The sequence below is a fragment of the Equus caballus genome, chromosome 12 (assembly GCF_041296265.1).
Source record: "Equus caballus isolate H_3958 breed thoroughbred chromosome 12, TB-T2T, whole genome shotgun sequence".
Classification (NCBI taxonomy): Eukaryota; Metazoa; Chordata; class Mammalia; order Perissodactyla; family Equidae; genus Equus; species Equus caballus.
Window position 1 is genome coordinate 48,260,737 of NC_091695.1, and position 18,688 is coordinate 48,279,424.

The following is an 18,688-nucleotide window of genomic DNA, read 5'->3' on the forward strand; positions in this document are numbered from 1 at the left end:
TTGACTAGAAGTGGCTAGGAAAAAATCACTCAGTCATTCACTATTAAGGGTGATATTAGCTGTAAGTCTTCTGTGGATGCTCCTTATCAGGTTAAGGACATTTCTTTCTATTCCTAGTCTGTTCAGAGCTCTTAGCATGAATGGATATTGGATTTTGTCAAATGCCCATTCTGCATCTTTCAAGATGGTTACATAGTTTTTATGCCTTATTCTATTAATATAGAGTAATGCATTAACTGATTTTGAGGTGTTAAACCAACTTTGCAATTCCCACTTAGTGGTGGTGTATAATCTCTTTTATATATTGCTGGATTTGGTTTGCTCATATTTTGTCCAGAATATTTGCATCTATATTCATAAAGGATATTGATCTGTAGTTTTCTTGTGATTTATTTTTCTGATTTTGGTGTTAAGTTTTTAAATTCTTTTTAACCCCATGTACTCATTTTAGATGTCTTTTGTAAACACTATATGGCTGTGTTTTTAAAAATTGTTTAATACATTTACACTAAATGTAATTTCTAATATATTTGGATTGATTCCTAGCAATGAATTTTGTGCTTTCCATTTGTACTAAATTTTTAATGTTTATTTCGCTCCTCTTTTTGGCCTCCTGTTGGATGGATGATTATTTCTCATTCCGTTTTTCCTTCTACTGGTTTTGAAGTTATGTATTCTATTGCCATTCTTGTGGCGGTTAACCCAGAATATTTTAAATGGATATAAAGCAGAGCTAATGGCTGTCTTTACTCACATTTGTAAATAAGGACCTTAGGACACTTCAGTTTCAGTCACTCTCCTGCTGACTTATATGCTTTGTTGTATATTTCGGTTCAATTGTGTTTATTTTTTAACCTAAAAATTCATAATTAGTAGTGTTTTATACAATTAATATGTGTTTAAACTTACCCGCCTATTTGCCTCTTTTGTCACTCACTTATTTTTATCATTTATTTTTCATCTCAGATCTTACATCTAGGTTCACTTTTTTTCTGGCTAAAATATTCATTAGAATTCCCTTCAGTGAAAATCAAAATCTCTCAGGTTTTGTTTTAAAATGACTGTTTTGCTGTTGTTTTAAAAAATATTTCCACTGGGTATAAAATGCTGGGCCCTAGGTTGCCAAATGATTTTCTCTTAGACGTCAGAAATATCGTCCAACTCTTCTTTGGCTTCTACTGTTTCTATTAAGAACAAAGATGAAGATGAATTGTGGCTCCTTGGATGGCAGTGTATCTCATCTCGCAGGCTGCTTTTAAGATCTTTCCTTTGACTCCAGTGTTCTGCATCTTCACTATGATGTGTCAATACAAAGTTTCTTTTGTTGGTTCTGCTTGCAATTCAGCAAGTTTCTTTAATCTGCGGCTTGGTGTCTTGTATGCATTCTGGATTACTCTCGGCCATTATCTCTTCATACTTTGCTTCAGCTTATTATCTCCTTCTGTAATTTTCATTAGACATATGGTAGACCATCTCACTCTCCCCCATGTCTCCTAATCTCTCTTTTTTTCCAATCGCCTTGTTTTTCTGTATTCTGGATAGTGTTTCCTTTCCATCTTCCAATTCACTAATTATTTCTTCAACTATATCTAATCTGCTGTTAAACCCATCCAATGAGTTTCAGATTTCAATTATTTTTCTATTTATGGAAATTCTATTTGATTTTTATTCACTCTTGACAGATCACTTGTATAGTATCTTCCTATTTACTTGTATATTTAAACTTTAAATAAATCTCTGGAAGTGGGTTGGATATGGCTATTTTATATTTAGTTTTCAATAATTCTGGCATCTAAAGTCTTTGTGAGTCTGCTTCTCTGTTTTTATTTTTCTTCTGCTGGCTCTCATTCACGATGTTTCATTCCTTTTAAGAGTTTTCTTTTTAAAAATAGTAAGTTCATATATCTTAAAATTTGTCTGTGGGAATTTTTGGGCCCAGGGCAACGTTGAGGTCCTCAGGGAGGGTGCATGTTGACCTCTTCCTTTACGATCCACGTGGGAATACCACCAGCCTGGACTTTACATTCTGGGCTCAAGGTTTTCCAGACCACCGAGGTGGTATGCATTTAGGCTTCCAAGCTAAGAGTGGATCAGCTTGTGGATGTGACTTCTCAGGGCAAATATTGTTCTACTCCCCTTGGTGGCAAGGCAGTTTTCTTTACAGTCGTTCCCGGAAGTGGGTTATTTCTCACTGTCCCTCACATAGATCGTGGAGCCTTTTGAAGGTCCCCCCTTTATGTCAGGCTCTGCTGTGAGACTTCCCAGCTGGAGCAGACCTGGGCTTGGATACGTGGCCATCCATCACCTGTGACGTTACGAAAGCCAAAGCTCAAGTTGGCTCAGTTCATCACATGCCTCCAGGGCCCCTCTTAGTTCTGTGGGTTCCATTCTCAGCACATGCTGAGCCTGTAACCTCCCTTCCTTCCTGGTTAGCGCATCAATGCTGGTGCATCTCCCTCTCCAACATGTGGTCAGACAAGCTCTGGTCCACTTACAGGGACAGAATCAGGATTTTGAAGATGGGATTTTTCTGGGCAGCCTGTGTCTCATGGCTGCTATGTCCCCAGCTCCCAGTGCTGGTTCCTGCTGTGTTCCAGCTCCCCATGACACTGGGAGCTACTGGGCAGTAGTAATGTGTCTGGTTCACGCTGGTTCCTAGGGTCTTAATCATAACTGGATCTCATGCTGGGACTCCAGGGTGTCCAGCTGGGCCATCAGCCCTCAGCAGGCTGGACTGAGGACAGCTTTCTCCAGGCCCTCCACCCCTCAGAGAGGAACCAATCCCCCACTAAGTAAGTGGTATTGTACTGAGGCCAGCTGGCCCGATTCAGCTGGGAGCCTCTGGACCAGGGGCTGCAAACTGGCCTGTAGATCAAATTGGGCCCCCAACCTTTTTATGCATTTAAAACAAAAAACAAAAAACACAGAAGAATGTGTGGCAGAGACTGTGTGTGATCTATGATGCCTACAACATTTACTGTCTGGCCCTTGATGGAAAGATTTGCAGACCCTTGACCTAGGCCAATGTTGTCCAACAGAAAGAAAATGTGAGCCACGGGTATAATTTTAAATTTTCTAGTAGTCACATTTAAAAAAATAATAAAAAGAAACAGGTTAAATTCATTTAACCCAATAGATTGAAAAAATATTATCACTTCAATATATAATCAACATAAAAAACTGTCGGGATGGCCACCATTCTTTCCTCAAAAGCCAGTGTATGTTTTACACTCAAAGCGCATCCAGTTCAGACGCGAAGTTTCCATCAGAACTACTTGGTCTGCGTTTAGATTTCATAAAATTTATATTTGAAGGAGATTCCCATACCTCAGTCGTTCCAAACGTACCTAAACATTTTCCAATCACTGAATTGAGGATCTACATTTAAATTTTAATTGTTAAAATTAAATCAAATTACATGTCAGTTCCTCAGTCTCATGAGCCAGATTTCGGGTGCTCCTCCGTAGCCTGGCGGGCCTGGTGACTCGGCGTCTGGATAGGGCAGGTGTAGACTACCATGTCCTTGTGCACGGGGGCGAGTGTGGTCCCCGGCTGGCATCTGAGGCAGGCCAGGGCCAGGGAGGTGCTCAGTGAACACCGGTAGGTGAGTGGGGGCCTGACGCAGGGCAGACACGAGGCAGCTGGGCGGGAGGGCAGCAGCTTATAGCTCTGGCATCCTCTCCTTACCACCCCTTTCTCCAGTGGGGGCGCGTCCTTGCAGACCCCTCTGAGGCCCCATTCCACAGAATCTCCCTGGAATCCCCTCCCTTGAACCCCCAGGGCCCATGACCCACGCCTCCCCGCGGTCCCTGAGGACAGCCCGCCTGGGATTCAGGTTCTTATAATCGCATCCGCCTCCCACAGGCCTTGGCTGCCCCCCACTCGGGCTCTCAGGAGGCCATTGGGAGCAGTGTTCGCTGCCCGAGGCTGCCTTTCCAGGCCGCCCCTGGAGCACCAAGCTGCCTTGGCCTCCACGGAGCACCTCACCACCAGCTAGGGCTGGCTGCATCAGAAAGTCGGGCAGCCTCGAACGGGTACGCACAGCCCTGGCCCGCCTCCCCTCTGCCCAGCCCCCACTTTCCTCTGCCTCCCCCCAACCCTTCTCCCTTTGCTGGTGAGCTGTTCTTGAATGACACAGCCGTAAATAGGCGAAGGCGTGGGGCTCTGGCTGATCAAAGGGCTCCCTTCAGAAGCCGTCATTAGTTGCTATTCTGGGAACTGGTTATTTTAAGGTTAGTGTATTTTTTCTTTCCTGAGGAGCCGTCTTAGTGGATGGCGAGGTCCTGAGGTGCTGGCTCTTCAGTCAAACCACACAAGCCCTGTTTTGTCTAGGGTTTCAAAGATAAACCTATAATGAAAGCGTCAGTTGACGCTGAGCGCCACCACTTCGATTCCTGGGCGGAGGTGGGCGGGCCTGCCGGGGAGTCCCCGCACCCCGCAAGTACCAGGGAGATTTGACGGCCCCTGGGATGGGGCTGCTGGGCCCCTGGAGGGAGACTGAGGTCAAAGTCCTTTGGGTCTGGGCCGCTTGGGGCCTCTGGGGAGCCGCACCTGGCGTCCCGACCAGGGCAGCCCCCACAGGCCCTGCCTTAGAGCCTGGCTCAGGAGGCGTCTTCCTACAGACGGCCCGGCTTGGGCCGCCAGTCCTCTGTGGGAGGATGCCCACCTCACCAGCAGCCAGGGGAATGCCCACTGACGTCAAAATTTAAAAAAATGATAATAGCCCATGCTGGCACCCATGTGGGGAAACCGGCACACTCACATTCTCACATTGCTGGCAGGGACATGAATGACCACAGGAACAGGGCTTCTGGACAGGATTCTAGCAGCCTCTGTTAACGTTACAAATGCACGTTCCCTTTGAGCTAACCTCTCCACTCCCAGTATGGGGAGCACCAGGGCTGGGGACACTGATTTGTGACAACGAGACACCAGGAGCCACTTGATTGTAGAGAGGGCAGACTCGGATAAACCGAGGTGCCTCCAGCTGTGGAAGGTTGTGTAGCCTTAATCCACTGCGCCTGTGAGCCTGTGCCCATCAGTCACCCCAGAGGGACACCCCAGTGAGTGGCCAAGCAAGTGAGACACCAAGAACGGGGATGCCAGTTCATGAAACCATGCTGCCCAAGACAGAGTCGGGGAGAGCAGTGGGCTCAGCCCAGCCCCAGGACACTGGGTGGTCTGGGCCGTAGACAGCGTGTGCAATTCAGAGATGCTCAGCTCTCGTTTTGTCTGAGGTCGAGACGCTTCTCCCAGTCGGCATGCGTGTTCCGGGGTATTTCAGTGGAGGCGCGTCGGAGACGAGGTAGTCGCTGTTTCTGTCCGGCCTTCCGCTCGGGTCCTCAGTCCTCTGTCAGCCAGGCCCACTCTCCCACCACGAAGGACTGTCCCCTAGTCTCACATTCGGAGTCCTTCCCTGGAGAGTCTTCTCTGGGCCTCCGGGTACGTTCAGCACCCGTCATCCGGTCCTGGCTGTTGATCTGAGCCTCCTTTCCCGCTGGCCCTCTCCATGCCAAGATGGGCCATCCATCAGGGCCAGGCCCCTGCCAGCTCTTAACTGCCCCAGCCAGGAAGTGACAGACACATCATGTCTGCTTGATCCCATTGGCGAGAATGAGTTGTGCGGCCCCGCCCAGAGGATTTGGGGAATGTGGTCCCAGCAGGACAACACGATGGGGGGAGCAGGAACCTTTGGAGTCATCCATTGATAGGGACATTCGTCTGTCCACCTACGTGCGTCCAGAGGCAGCAGACACACTCTGTGACTTGGGCCTGCCCACCTGAGTGTAAGGTGGCCTCCACGGCCGACCTGTTCTTGTCCACATAGGGCTCACCTCAGCAGCCCTATCTGGGGCCCCGCGTCAGTGGCTGGCCACTCAGGGGGATGACAGCATGGCCAGCAGCTCAGCCCTCCCCCTGCATCAGGACCCCTAGAACAGCCTGGCACCCAAGGGGCCCACATACTGGGCTTGGTTTCGTGAGTCAAGCCCCCAGTAGGGTTGGGGGCACCCATGTCTAGCCGTCTGTCCCCAGTGTGGACTGGCACCTGATGGTTAGCAGCAGCCGTGCTTTCCCAAAAGGGACAAACAGGGACGATGGGAGGGGGCCATGGTCAGCCACAGGGTACCTGTTGCCGTCAGCCCTTCTCTCTCCACCCTCGTCCCCATGATCCAGGTGACGGGCCAGAGCAGGAGTCCCCGTCCAAGGGGCTGAGCCTCATTTGCAGGGAGCCCCTCACTGGGGTCAGAGAAGTGGGTGACCTAGCCCCACTGGGGGCATCAGGGGCATCAGGGGCCCCAGTCACATCTGCGGGTCTGGAAAATCACATGCAGGGCCTCAATTCCCTGTCTTTGAAATGAGGGCATTGGTCAGGGGGGCCTTGAGGGAACTGCAGGCATTCCAGACCTTTCCATCCCATCAAGGGTGAGACTCACAGGCCCCCGTGGTGTCTGAGGGGTTTGCCACCAAGAGGCCATGGCTGTGGGAGGGAGGTCAGCGCTCAGGCTGGCCCAGAGCTGGAACCTGGAGCTGGCGTCAGGACAAGGCGCTCTGGGCAGGGTGTCCGTGGGCTGTTATCCTGGCCTCCCGCCATGGAGGCTGGAGGCAGGAAGGCTGGCCTCGTGGCTCGCCCCTCACTGCCCCCTAGTCCACTCCTTCCTGGCCAGCAGGAGCAGAGCCCCCCAGGGTGGATGGCCTCGCCTGTTAGTGGCATCAAATGCTTGGCTTCCCAGACAGGAATGTGGCTTTTGAAGCCTGTCTCTGGCCTGCTCGAATACTGGGTGGGGTCGGGGTGGGGAGGTGTTCAGTGAAAAGCAGGGACCCTGATGAGTGCCCCCAGCAGGGGGTCCGTATCTCCAGGAAAGTTGAGCCATTGTGACTGGGCAGGACCCCAAGGAGGAGGCCCATGAGGAGGTACCCTGTGCCTCCCAGGGAAACCCACCCCAGGGGACTCAGGCAGTGCCCACCAGCTTCCCTGAGCCTCAGTTTCCCCCCTGTCCTGGTCTGGGAGGACAAGTCTGGTTTGGTCAATGTAGTTTGGAGGAAAGAGGAGAGAAGTACACGTGCTTAGAGCCACTTAATGTGGCCTGGTCCCCTACTGCCGCTGCCCACACACCCGATGACCCAGAGGCCCAGAGCCTTCTGTGGGAGGAGCCAGGAGCACTGGGTGCCAGATCTTCTCACCTACCCCTTGAAGTCGGGTGGGCACCCTAATTACCTCCAGCTGAAGGGACAAGGCTGTCTGCCCGCACGTGGTCCCCAAGGGGTCTCCCAATCCCCCTTCCCCTTTCTCAGAGGGGGAAACTCGGGCCCTCCCTTTGTACTTCTGCAGCCAGAGGTTCAAGACCTGCCCCTTTGGCTCACTGGCCATGAGACCCAGGCAAGCGACAGCAGCTCTCAGTGCCTCAGTCTCCTTACCATCCATGAGGGGATGATATTAATGCTCTATGCCAAGCATGGTGGGGAGGATTCGGGAGCTGATCCATATCCAGGCCAGGGAACCTCGTGTGCAAAGGCCCTGTGGCAAGTTCGGAGCTGAGAGACCCGGGTGTCTGAGAGCAGAGTTCAGAGAGATTGGGCACGCAGGTGGGCTGGCCACTGGGCAGGAGGTGGGGTCAGAGGCCAACCTGAGAGCTCCAGCTCCGCCCTGAGCCCACTGGCTGGCCTTGGACAAGCCTCCTGAGTCTGAGCCTTAATTTCCCCTGCAGCCTGAGGCCTCCTGCTTCTCACATCCTCAGCAGCGCCCCCAAGAATCTTGCTTTCCCTCTGCCCACCCCTCTTCCTGGGTGTCTCTCTCCCAGGCTGCCCGGGAAACATACCCCTCCAGCCTGGCCTCTCCTGAACGACTCTATTTATAGGCTCAAATATTGGCCAGAAAGGAAATTTACATTTTTTAAGAATTTAACTCAAGCCGGTGTCAGCTTCTGTGGGCTGACTGCTTCTGAGACAGGCAGGGGACAGGGGTCGGTGACAGAGGAGACGTGCGTATCTGGCCTTGGTGTGCAGCCTGGAAGTGGACAGCCCCTCGCAGGCTCTCTTTGGTGACATATAATGAACGGCATCACTGGGGGCATCGAGCCGGGCAGCCGTCTTCGGGGACCCGCGTGAGGGCGGCCCGAGCCTTGTCTTTGTGGCAAACCCTGCCCGGCCGCCTTGGCTGACCTCAGAAAAACATGTATTTTGATCAAAATGGGCCCTTTTTTAAACTTGTCACCCTGCGGGTCAGGGCACAGCCTGCCCCCAGCCCATCCTGCATATTAAGCAGTGGCTTGGTCACTACTAAAAATAGACATCCCAGCCCAGACACAGGGCTGTCCTGCCTGCCCCCCCGGGAGGGGACCAGCCCGGACAGGGGCAGTGGCCCGGGCCCTGAAATCTGGCAGCAGGGCACCCAGGCAGCATGTTGGGCCATGTCCCCGTCAGGGTCCACACTGCCAGTGCCAGGGACAGGGTGCCAGCGTCCGGGGACATGCAAGGGTGGGAACCGGGTGGCACCACGGTGGGCTCCGGGCCTGATGGGGTGGGAGCGCGGCCTCGCCGGCCCGGGGCAGGGTGGCAGGTGGATGCCAGCAGGTCCCCAGCCGCAAAGCCACATGCAGCAAGTGGCGGCGGCCTCCTCCCCGGCCGGGCCTCCGGAATCCGCAGGCGTGGGCTCCACTGCACCGTGGACGCCGCTGCACAAAATGGCTGACGCTGCGCCGGGCCCGGGACGCGGGCGCACGGGCGTCGCCGCAGCCGTGTTTACTTTGCAGCGCGCGCGCCTCTCGTTGCCCGGGTTCCAGGGCTCCAGAGGCAGATGGAAATTTTTGTGGATTAAACACGGGGCTGAGGCGCGCTGGGGCTGTTTGGGTTGGCAGCGCGCTCCCTCCCCACCCCGTTCCCCATCCGCTGCTCCAGCCCTCGTCACCGGAGCATCCATTCATGCCTGCGTTCGGCCCCCTCCCCCACGGCCAGCCCCTCCCTCACTCCCCTGGCCTCCGGGGGGTGGCCGTGCGGGCCCAGAGCAGGGCAGCCTCGGACCTCTCCCCAAGTTTGGAAGAGGCTGCAGGGTGAGGGAGGGCTGACCAGAAAGGCCCGCTCCTCCGGGGCCCCTCTGACCTCCAGATCCTTGTCTGTGAAGTGGGAACCAGTGTGTGGACCAAGCAAGCAGTGTATGGGGTGTGCCTGTGGGTCCAGCATCCAGAAAATGTCCAGTACACAGGCCCTGTCACGGGTCCTGCTCTCAGAAAGGCAACAAGGCAAAGGGCAGCCTGAGGGGCGAAGTCTTACACCCTGCTCTGGCTCAGAAGAAACCCCTATGTCCAGGCAGGGCCTGGGCCTTTCAAAAGGAGACTGGAAGGTGTGCTCATCTGCAGGAAAGATCTCAGGGGGGCAGGGGGCCAAGGCTGTCTCGGGGAACAGTGTTCCAGGCAGAGGGCACAGCAAGTGCAAAGGCCCTGAGGTGGGCCCATACGTGGCTTGTTTTGAGCAAGAGCAGGGCAGCAGTGTGGCTAGAGCAGAGGGGTGAGGAAGAGCCTAGGGGTGGAGCAGACAGCAAAAGGGTGGGCAGGCATTGAGCCCTGGGAGCCTCTGGAAGGACTCCAGGCTTCACCCGGAGGGAGATGGGGGCTCTGGGCCCGGGGAGAGCCACCACACAAATCCCATTTTTAGCTACATTACTCTGGTCCATTGAGAACAGACTGAAGAGAGGCAAGTGTGGCTAGAGGGGGCCCTGTGGGGCCGTGCACGCCCCTCCCATCCTCCCGCTCCCTGCCCACCCCCACCACCGCCGCCCTGGGGTGCAGGTTGGTCGGTGTGCACAGCCCCCTCTATTCCCCGCCGGCTGGGAGCCACAGGTCGGTCTCACACATAAAGAGCCATCTGTGTGGGCAGGGAGGTGGCCGGCCGGCCTGCCGCCCGCACCAGCACACTCTATCCAGCAGAGCCCACCCCGCTGCTCCCCGGCGGGGCCTGTGGACACCCCTATGGACCACCAGCACCCACCCCTGGGTGGGGACTCCGAGGTGCCTGCACCCAGGCGACCCGTGTCACCTGGGCACTCTCGGTCCCAAGAACCAGAGCAACACTACAGACGGGATCCCACGCGGCCTGGGCCGAGCGCATCTGGTGGGGGGAGCCCCACAGCCACAGTGGATCCAGTCTTCCTGGCGCCGTGCGGGGCCACCCGGGTGTGCCTGCCAGACGCACGGGATCTTGGTGTTAAGGCTTTATGACGTCACCTTTCGATAAGAGGGGCCACATCCACCAGCCACGGTGGAAGCTGCTCTAGTGGGGTCCCGTGACAGTATCTTCTCAACCCTGCCAGACCCCACGGGTATCCTAAAATTAAGCCCCTTCTGGTCTGGGCAGAGGGACCAGCAGTCACAGGACCAGAAAGTAAAGAAGCCAGGAAGGGACTGCTGAAGCCCCGCGTACGTGTGTGCATTCATCTTCTCTCCACTGGACACCAGCTACCTGCAGGGGCTGCCACTGCGAATGGGGCAGGCTGGTCCCTGCCCCTTGGAACACACAGTCCAGCAGCCAGAGGAGGGGATGCACAGAGTGACCCGTAATTATGTATTTCCCACCGTGAAAAGGGGGATGTACCCAGCAGGCAGGGGCTCCCCTGGTCAGGGGGCCAGGGGCCTGGTACCAACCAGGAGTGAATGAGGCAGAGGGTGACATAGGGTGGAAGAGTCCACAGCATGCATGGCTCGTGCAAAGGCCCTGGGGTCCGTGGGACACAGCCATTTTGAGGCTGAGGAGCAGATGAGGCAGAGGTGGTTAGTGAGACGTGGGCCTGGCCTTGCCAGCCAAGTTAGGGACTTTAGAAATCTCCCTAAGAGCTTGGGGTAGGCGGGCAGGGGCTGGTTCTTGGGAAGAGGCCTAGAGGTAGGTGACGGTGGGAGCCCCAAGAGTAGAGAGGGGTTGCAGTGGGGTTAGGACCCGATGTCGGTGCCTTGCACGAGGGTGGACGCCTGTGGGGCTGCGGCCTGCGGTCCACTGGACTGGATGGGCAGACTGAGGGCCTGGGGTGTCCAGAAGGGCGCCTGGTTTCTGAGGGGAGCGCCTGGCTGGGGTCTTACCTTGGAGGGGGACAAGGTTGGGGCGGGTCAGGGGCAGGCAAGAGTTCTGTTTTGGACGTCTTCAGGGGGCAGTTGGAACCCCAGTGCTTGGAAACCGGGTGGAAAAGAGTGAAGGAAGGAGGTAGAGAGGGAGGAGCCACAGAGACAGGAGGCAAGACGTCGAGACTGGGCCTCAGCAGAGCCAGAGTAGGGAGGCTGTGGGCTGGGCCTGGCAGGGGAGGGGCTGGGGCTCACGCTGGGGGGCCAGCACCCCTCCAGCCCTGAGCTCGGCTGGGCGCTCTGAGGTCAGGGGGGAACCAGTGTGTTTGCGGAGGGAGCGCACGGCCCCGCTGACGTCCAGGGAGGGCTTCCTGGGTGAGGAGGCCGGGGACCGGCCATTCCCTGGGAAGGGGAGAAGGAGGAGTGGACAAGGCAGCTGCTGTATCTGCTGGATGAGGGAGGAGCCCAAGACTGGAGGCCCCCACGGCGCCCCCGCCCCGTCCGTCCCGAGTTCGCTCTCCGGGTGGGTGGGAAGCTGTGAAGCCCACGAATCCCTGTCCTTTGAGGGCAAGAAGGTGCCTGGGGGGTGTGGGTCATCACAGAGGGAGGGAGGGCAGGCGCCGTGTCCAGACCCGCCCCCCCCCCGCCGAGCCCATGGTGGTCAGTGCCCAAGGGTTCGCGTCCTCTCTCGGTTCCTGCTCCCACATCCACTCAGCTCCATCAGTGCGCCAGCTGAAGGAGCGGTCACCTTGCTGCTCTCTGCCTCAGTTTCCCGTGTCTTCTCCCTGCCTCGTGGGTGCTGCGTGGATTGAGTAGAAGCACCTTGAACAGAGGGGGACGCTCAGCCTCCTTCCTGGGGGCCTCTCTGCCGAGGGCAGAGGAGAAACGGGGCCCACAGAGCTGCTGCGCCTGGGCCTGTGGTTAGGGGCTGCGCCACTTTCTGGGGATGCCACCGACATGGCCTCAGGGGTTCAGGTGGACTGTCCCACTCCGTCGTCGTCCCCCTATTCCTGAAGTCGGAGCTGTGCGGCAAAACTCGCCTGGGCACCTTCAGATCCGACCCCCGGTGACGCTCGGGCACAGGTGGGCACTGCTCCCGGGCCCAGCCCCAGCCCCTCCCAGCCCAGCAGAGCTCTGGTCCCACCTGCCCACTCTGCACCCCCCCGGGCTTTCAGTTGCACCAAGTCCCCCAGGCACGGAGCCTTCTGAACCCTCCCCACCCTTTTATAAGGAAAACCAACTTCTTTTCCATAAACCTGGCCGGAGCCTGTCTCTTCTTGGCCCGTGAGGAGCCTCTGTGGGCAGGTGCCTCCGGGCGGGTCAGGTGTGGCCGCCACCCCCACCTCACAGGGTCATTGCCTGGTGAGGCCCCCAGTGAAGGGAGAGCGGCCCCCCTCTCCCGCCCAGGGTCCTGCATGGGGTCCCTTCACGTCGGTGGGGCTCCCCATGCTCCGTTTTACATAACGTCCCCTGGGTCCCCACCCACTTCTGTAAACCTAAGTGCTTTCCGTGTGGCAGCCTCGCCGTAAGAGATGCCCCTGCAGAGCCGCGGGGTCGTGGCTCGTGCGCGCTGTTCTATGCACGTTAACGCCGGTGAAAGCAGGCGCTTGAATGTTAAAGTCAAAGTGACCGTTTAAACACCACCTGAAATTGTCTGTCTCCTGCCAGAAGCCGGCACAGCCCCTGTCCCCGCCCACTGGTGACGCTGCCCGTGGTGGCCACAGTCCTGAGAGGGCTCCATTTGAGATGCGCTGGCGGCGGGGGCAGCCAATCATCCCGGCCCCCAGGCGGGAGGACCAGGCTAAGCAGAGGCCGGCGGGCACTCTGAGCTTGGGTGACAAGGTGGCGGAAAGGCCTCTGCTCTCCTCCCACGTCCTCCCTGCTGCTCCCCATCTTCCCAGCCTTCCCGCCTCTTCCCAAGGGGGCGAGGCCTCCGACCCCAGGGGCCAGGCGCCAAGCCTGAGGGCCCTTCCTTGGTGCCGGCCTATTTCCTATCATACACCCTCCGTGTCGTGTAGGAAACGTCCCTGAATGGGCCTGTGTCCGGGTCGTGGGCCTCCCCGTGCCTGCTCCCCCTCTGGCCCCTCAGGGCCATGAGTCTCTCTGCCTCGGAGCTGCCCTCCTCCCCCAGATAATGGGCCCACTGAGGCCGGGGGCAGAGGGACATCCTCGCGGATTTCCCAGGAAGCCAGAGACTGTGGGCTGTTCTTCCTTATGACGGGCCTGTCCTTGTCCCCACACAAGCCCCATTGCTGCGCTGCCCCCGCGCACACCACCTGACAGATGTGATGGTGACAAGACGATGGGGCAGGGAAATACTCGCCTTTCGGTGCCAACACAAGCGGCCTTTATCCCGGCCGTAAATGGTTTCTGTGTCAAGTGAGCCGGTGCCTGTCCCAGGCCTAACCCCCCAGGGGCCAGCGGGGTGAAACTGGATCCATGGGGAGAGACTTTACTACGTAGGGCTGGTGGCAAGTGGTGGTACACCATCCCCACGGGGCCACAACGGGACATTGTTTCGGCCTCACCTGGGCTGCTCCAGCATCCCTGGATTTACAGGGACTCTGCCCACAGCCTCGAGGCCGCCCACTCCAGGCAGGCTCGGGGGAGGCCTTGTGAGGATGAGGACAGTGCCGCAGGCCGGGTGCCGGGAGAGGGCCGGGCATCGTGCTGGCCCCACCTCCCCAGCCACAGCCGGCCTAGGGCAGAGGGTCCAGCCTCCGTGCACATCTGACTACCCCCTCGTGTGTCTTGAAGGCTCCTTCCTCCTCTGCGTGGCGGGGCCTATGTGGCCATCACAGCACAACCCAGATCCCTTTCCTCTGCCGCCCACCTCCACGCTTCCTCTGCTCTGGCCCCGTTCTCGGGCACACGGGACCTCTCACGCCCCCGAGCCTTTGCCCGCGCTGAGCCCCTCTCCTGGGCTGCCTCTGTGATCATGCAGTGGGAACACCAGGCCAAAGGGGATGCCCTGACCATCCTCCGCTTTCCTCTCCCCGTCAGAAGTTTCCTTGGTCCTCAGTCCTACCTGCAGCCCGGCTCACTGCCAACAATCTGGGGACAGGCCAGTCCCCAGAGCTGACCCAGCCCTGATCATCCGAGCTGTTCCCACACAAAAACTTTCCTCAGGATACGGGCTGGACCACGGGGCCCCCTCACCAGCCAGGGTCACCTTAAAAATAGCCATGGAGGGTTTGCAGCAGCAGCGGGCCCTTTTAGACTAATTCATTGGTAACGGCAAAATGATGCCGAGTTCCCTAAAAAAAAAAAAATACCTACTCTATTTCCTCATTAACATAATTGCAAACAGAACGAATCTTTCTTGATTTCATGTAAACAACAGCTTGAAATAGTTTATAATCCTTGCAGGTATCAAATTAAGTTCTTACTTATGGTCTGGAAATTAATTACCCTTACAGCGAGACAAATGTGAAAACTGTGTATTTTTGACAAGAAAATTAAGCAGCTATTGGGGAAAATGTAACTTAATCGTCACAGGGAAAATTGTTTATAAATTGGTGGCGTTGTTTGAACCCTTGCCTCCACGGCCGGGGGCGGGCTGGTTTGTGTGTGAGCGTTTGCCCAATTTGGGGCCGGTTTGGGTTGCAGCGGGGGGAAGGGGCCAGAGGAGCCGAGCACAGTGCAGGGAGGAGGGGAGGAGGAAGAGGGGAGGGAATCCACGTGAAGGAACAGATGATGGAGATACAACGGCAGCTTCTCTGACAGATGAGCAAGCCTTCCTGGGAGGACGGCTCCAGGCAGAGGGAACAGCAAGAGCAAAGGCCCTGGGGCAGGAGTGAGACTGGAACAGAAAGGAGGCAGTGTGTCTGGAGCGGAGTGAGCAAGGGGCAGTGCAGGAGAGGAACCCTCAGAGGCGGGAGGGGACCACACTACCAGGGCGCTCGTTCTGGGATTCTGGGGTTGGTCCACGGTGGGCCCGGAAGTCACTCCCAGTTTGCGTGCGTGTGAGCATTGTGTGTGAATGTGGCATGAGTGTGGTGTGTGTGTGTTGTGCCCAAGACAACTGAAGGGCAAGTTCAGAGGGACTAGCGCCCCCAGTATTTAGGGCACTGAATTTGAGCTGTCTGAAGTTTGTCACCATTGTCTATCCTGTTATGGCAAACCTCCTCCTATACATTTTCCTCTCATATAGTTTTATTTCCCAGGAGTTGAATCTATGGGTCAATGTCAGGAACATTTACAAGAAATTTTCAGTAGTCAGAGTTGTACAGAGTAGGGGTTCCCTGTCACAAGAAGGGGCCAGGCAGAGGCCAGCCTGTGCAGAGGGTTCCAGCGGCTGCGTGGAGGGTGTGGCTATTGAGGGAGGTTTTCCACACCTGCCATTCTGAGCTCCAGGGGTCCCACCCCCCCACACACACACACCCCCACACTCCCCCTCGTGCCACCCCTTTCCTCCATGCCCTCCTCAGCCTGAACCCGGGCACTCCCAGCAGCGGCCCCTCTCTGCTTTGTCCCTTCTGACGTCACATGTGGCCCAGGGAGTGGTGTGAAGTGACTGGAGTCAGGCACACAGTAGGACCCCCAGCCAGAGTGGACCTGCCCACCGGGCCCTGGCCTTCGGTGACAGGTTGGTGGGGTAGGTGGGGGCAGGGCGAGAACTTCTGGAGCCGACGCCCTGTATGCATCCATGCAACTTTGGGAGCATCACAGGGCCTCTCTGTGCCTCAGTTTCCTCAGCCCTGAAAAGAGAGAGGGAGAGCATCCGCAGGGCTGTGGAGGGTTGGGGACACCCCATGTTGCACGCCTAGAGCTGGCACATAGCATCCAACAGGAATATTTGGCTGCCATGATTTTCCAAGTTATGGGATAATTCAGCCATGGTGGGCAGGAGAGAACAGACTGGAGCCGAACGGAGCGGGAGGGGAAGGTTTGACTTAGCGGGTGCTCACAAGGCTCTGGCCATGGGACCAGGCCCAACAGGTGGAGGACAGAATTGCAGAGCCCCCACTGGAGAATGTTCTGGAAGGGACGGGGAGGCAGGGGGTCAGCGAGCTGCCCAGGGTGAGCACTGGCGATGGGAAGGCCTGGGTGGTGCCCGAGCTGGTAAGAGATAGAAGCAGTGGCGTTTGGGGAAGGGCAGGGACAGGTGGCAGCTCGATGGCCACACCGGTGGCAGAGATGGGACAAAGTGAGTCTGGGGTCAGGAGGCAGGTGTAGACCAGCTCAGGGCTTTGCAGCATCCAGCGCTCTGGAGGCAGGAGCTCCTTCACTCCAACAGGACACCCCCAGAGTCTCACAGTGGAGACGGCACGGGCGGCCGGTTCAGCTTCTCCACCTGGGGCCCCACCCCCACCTCCCTCACTCCGCCGTGCGTGCAGCTCCCCGCCTTCTTGCTGCCCGGCCCATCGTGTTAGCCAGCTCGGGCTGCTGGGACAGAACATCGCAGATGGGGCGGCTTCAACGGCAGACGTTCATTTCTCACGGTTCTGGAGGCTGGGCGTCTGGGACCTCGGCCCCCGCAGTGTTGGTTTCCGGACAGGGGTCTCAGCAGATGGCCGCCTCCTCACTCGTCTCCTCTCGTGGGCTCTTCTCTCTGCAGAGGAGAGAGCGAGCTCGATGACTTCTCTCTTCTTAGAAGGGCACTAATCCTGTGGGACCAGGGCCCCACCCTTATGACCTCATTTAGCCTCGGTCACCTCCCTAAAGGCTCCATTGCCTAAAACAATCACATGGAGAGTTAGGGTTTCAACATATGAATTTGGGGGACATGGTTCAGTCCCTAACACCTGTCCTCTGCCAGGGCACCTGAGCATGGAACCCACTGTCACCCCAGGCGCCCCCCACCAAGTGAGGCGCCAGAAGCAGGAGGTTGGGGCCATGGAGCATCCTTGTCCCTTAGGGCACACTAGCTGGCCAAGTCGGTGAAGCCCAGCTGCTCGGCACAGGACAGGACCCGGGGCCACGCGGCTCCTGGGCGCCTCCCCCTCCCCAGGCAGCACACTGACCTCAGGCGGCCTGAGGCCCCGGGCAAGTCTGGGGCAGGGCGGGAGCTGGCACAGCGTCTAGGCCTTTGTTCTGCATCAGTGGGGGGAATGGGGTGGTCTTTGCCTTCTCTGGGCTTGTTGGTGTGGCACTGTCTCAGAGCAGGGCATGGTGTGCTGTCATCTTGGTCTCATCCTCCTGCCACCTGGAGATCTTGTGGCCCTGTCCCACCGAGCCCAAGCTCCACCCGTCTTCCACCTGTAGCCGAGCCCCACTTGGATGGCTGTGCCCCACAGAGCAGAGCTGGCTTTGGGGTCAGGCGTCAGACCCAGGCCTGCCATTCACCAGCTACAGGCCCTCAGACCCAGCCGGCCCTCCCTGAGCCTGTCTGTCTTCACTGGAAATCTAGACGGTCTCCCAACCCCACTGCTCTGAGGTGGACAGAGAGGGCCTGTGTTCAGCCTGGCACCTTATAGGTACCCGGGAACAGGGCTGCTGACCCCGGGCAAGCTAACCCCCGTGCCGGAGCCTGCAGGTCTGAGTGCTGACCATCCTTTGACCGGGATGTCCGCTGGGGATGTGCTGGATGCACAAAGCTTGTCTCAGAGCCTGGACGCTTCAGCCCCTGAAGTACTGTGTAAACTCGACCGTGAAGGTGAGCGTGGCACTGCCGCCCACTCCAGGCTGTCAGCCAGGCGGAGCCACCTCCCCTCCTGGAACCCGCTGTATCAAGAACCTGGGTGCTCTGACCCTACCCGCTGCCCTCCTGCACCAGAGCAGCCTGTCATCCCCGCATCCCTGCAGGGTCCTTCCGAGAAAGAGGAAGCTCCGGCTTTGCTGGCAAAGACAGAATGCGGGCGATTCTCCCACACGGCCCAGATGCCCAAGGGCCTACTTTTGACTCCACTGTGGGCCTGACCGCCACCCCTCTCAGTGGGGAGCTGGGTCTGGTGGGGGGCCCTGCCCCGCCCTGGGAACCTGGGGATTGGGGAGTGGGGATGTGTCACAGCACTCAGCTCTTCCTTCCCGTGGCCTCCTGACCCCCTAAACAGCTCCAGGAGCAGCTTGGCCCCTTTATCTGCCACTCACTAGCCTTGGGACGTATCTCCCTCTGGGCCTCTGTTTGTCCATCTGTAAAGTGCAGCTGAGGAAGGACCCCCCAACTTGGAGAGAGCAGGGCTTCAGTGAGATGGTCCACGTTCAGCTGTAGGACGAGCTCACTTAGGGGAGGGGTTTCTTGCGTTATTGCTGCAAGGCGGGTTCAGCTGGGGATGGGTGGTGGCCCTATGACCAGGGATCCAAGAGGTCAGCTGAACTGTGCCCTGGCCACGAGGAGGGCTGCGTGGAACCTTCCAGACTGCCAGTCTGCTGTGGAGGAGGGCATCAAGATAGCGGACTCAGCCACTGGCCCTCTTCCTGTTCCTGACCAACAGAGCTGTCTCCATCCTCGTCCCCATCCCTGGCCAGTGCAGCCTCCCAGACCTTGGCAATATTAACTGTCATCCCGATGGGGGGCCGGCCTGGAACATGCCATCCTCAGGCACAGGCGGCCGCGTTATGGGTCAGCCGTTGGTCTGTTCAGTAAACCTACCAGAGACACTGACCGTGCCACAGCCGGTCACGTTCTACCCTTGGCCACGCCACCGGGGCTCAGGGCCTCGACCTGGCGCCCTCCTGTTAAAGTCTGCCCTTTCAGGATGGGG

General features: G+C 57.4%; 1 protein-coding gene across 4 annotated transcripts in view; it reads left to right on the forward strand.

The window, feature by feature from the left end:
- KCNQ1 (potassium voltage-gated channel subfamily Q member 1) overlaps window positions 1-18,688 on the forward strand; it is a 344,780-nt gene that overhangs the window by 278,378 nt on the left and 47,714 nt on the right.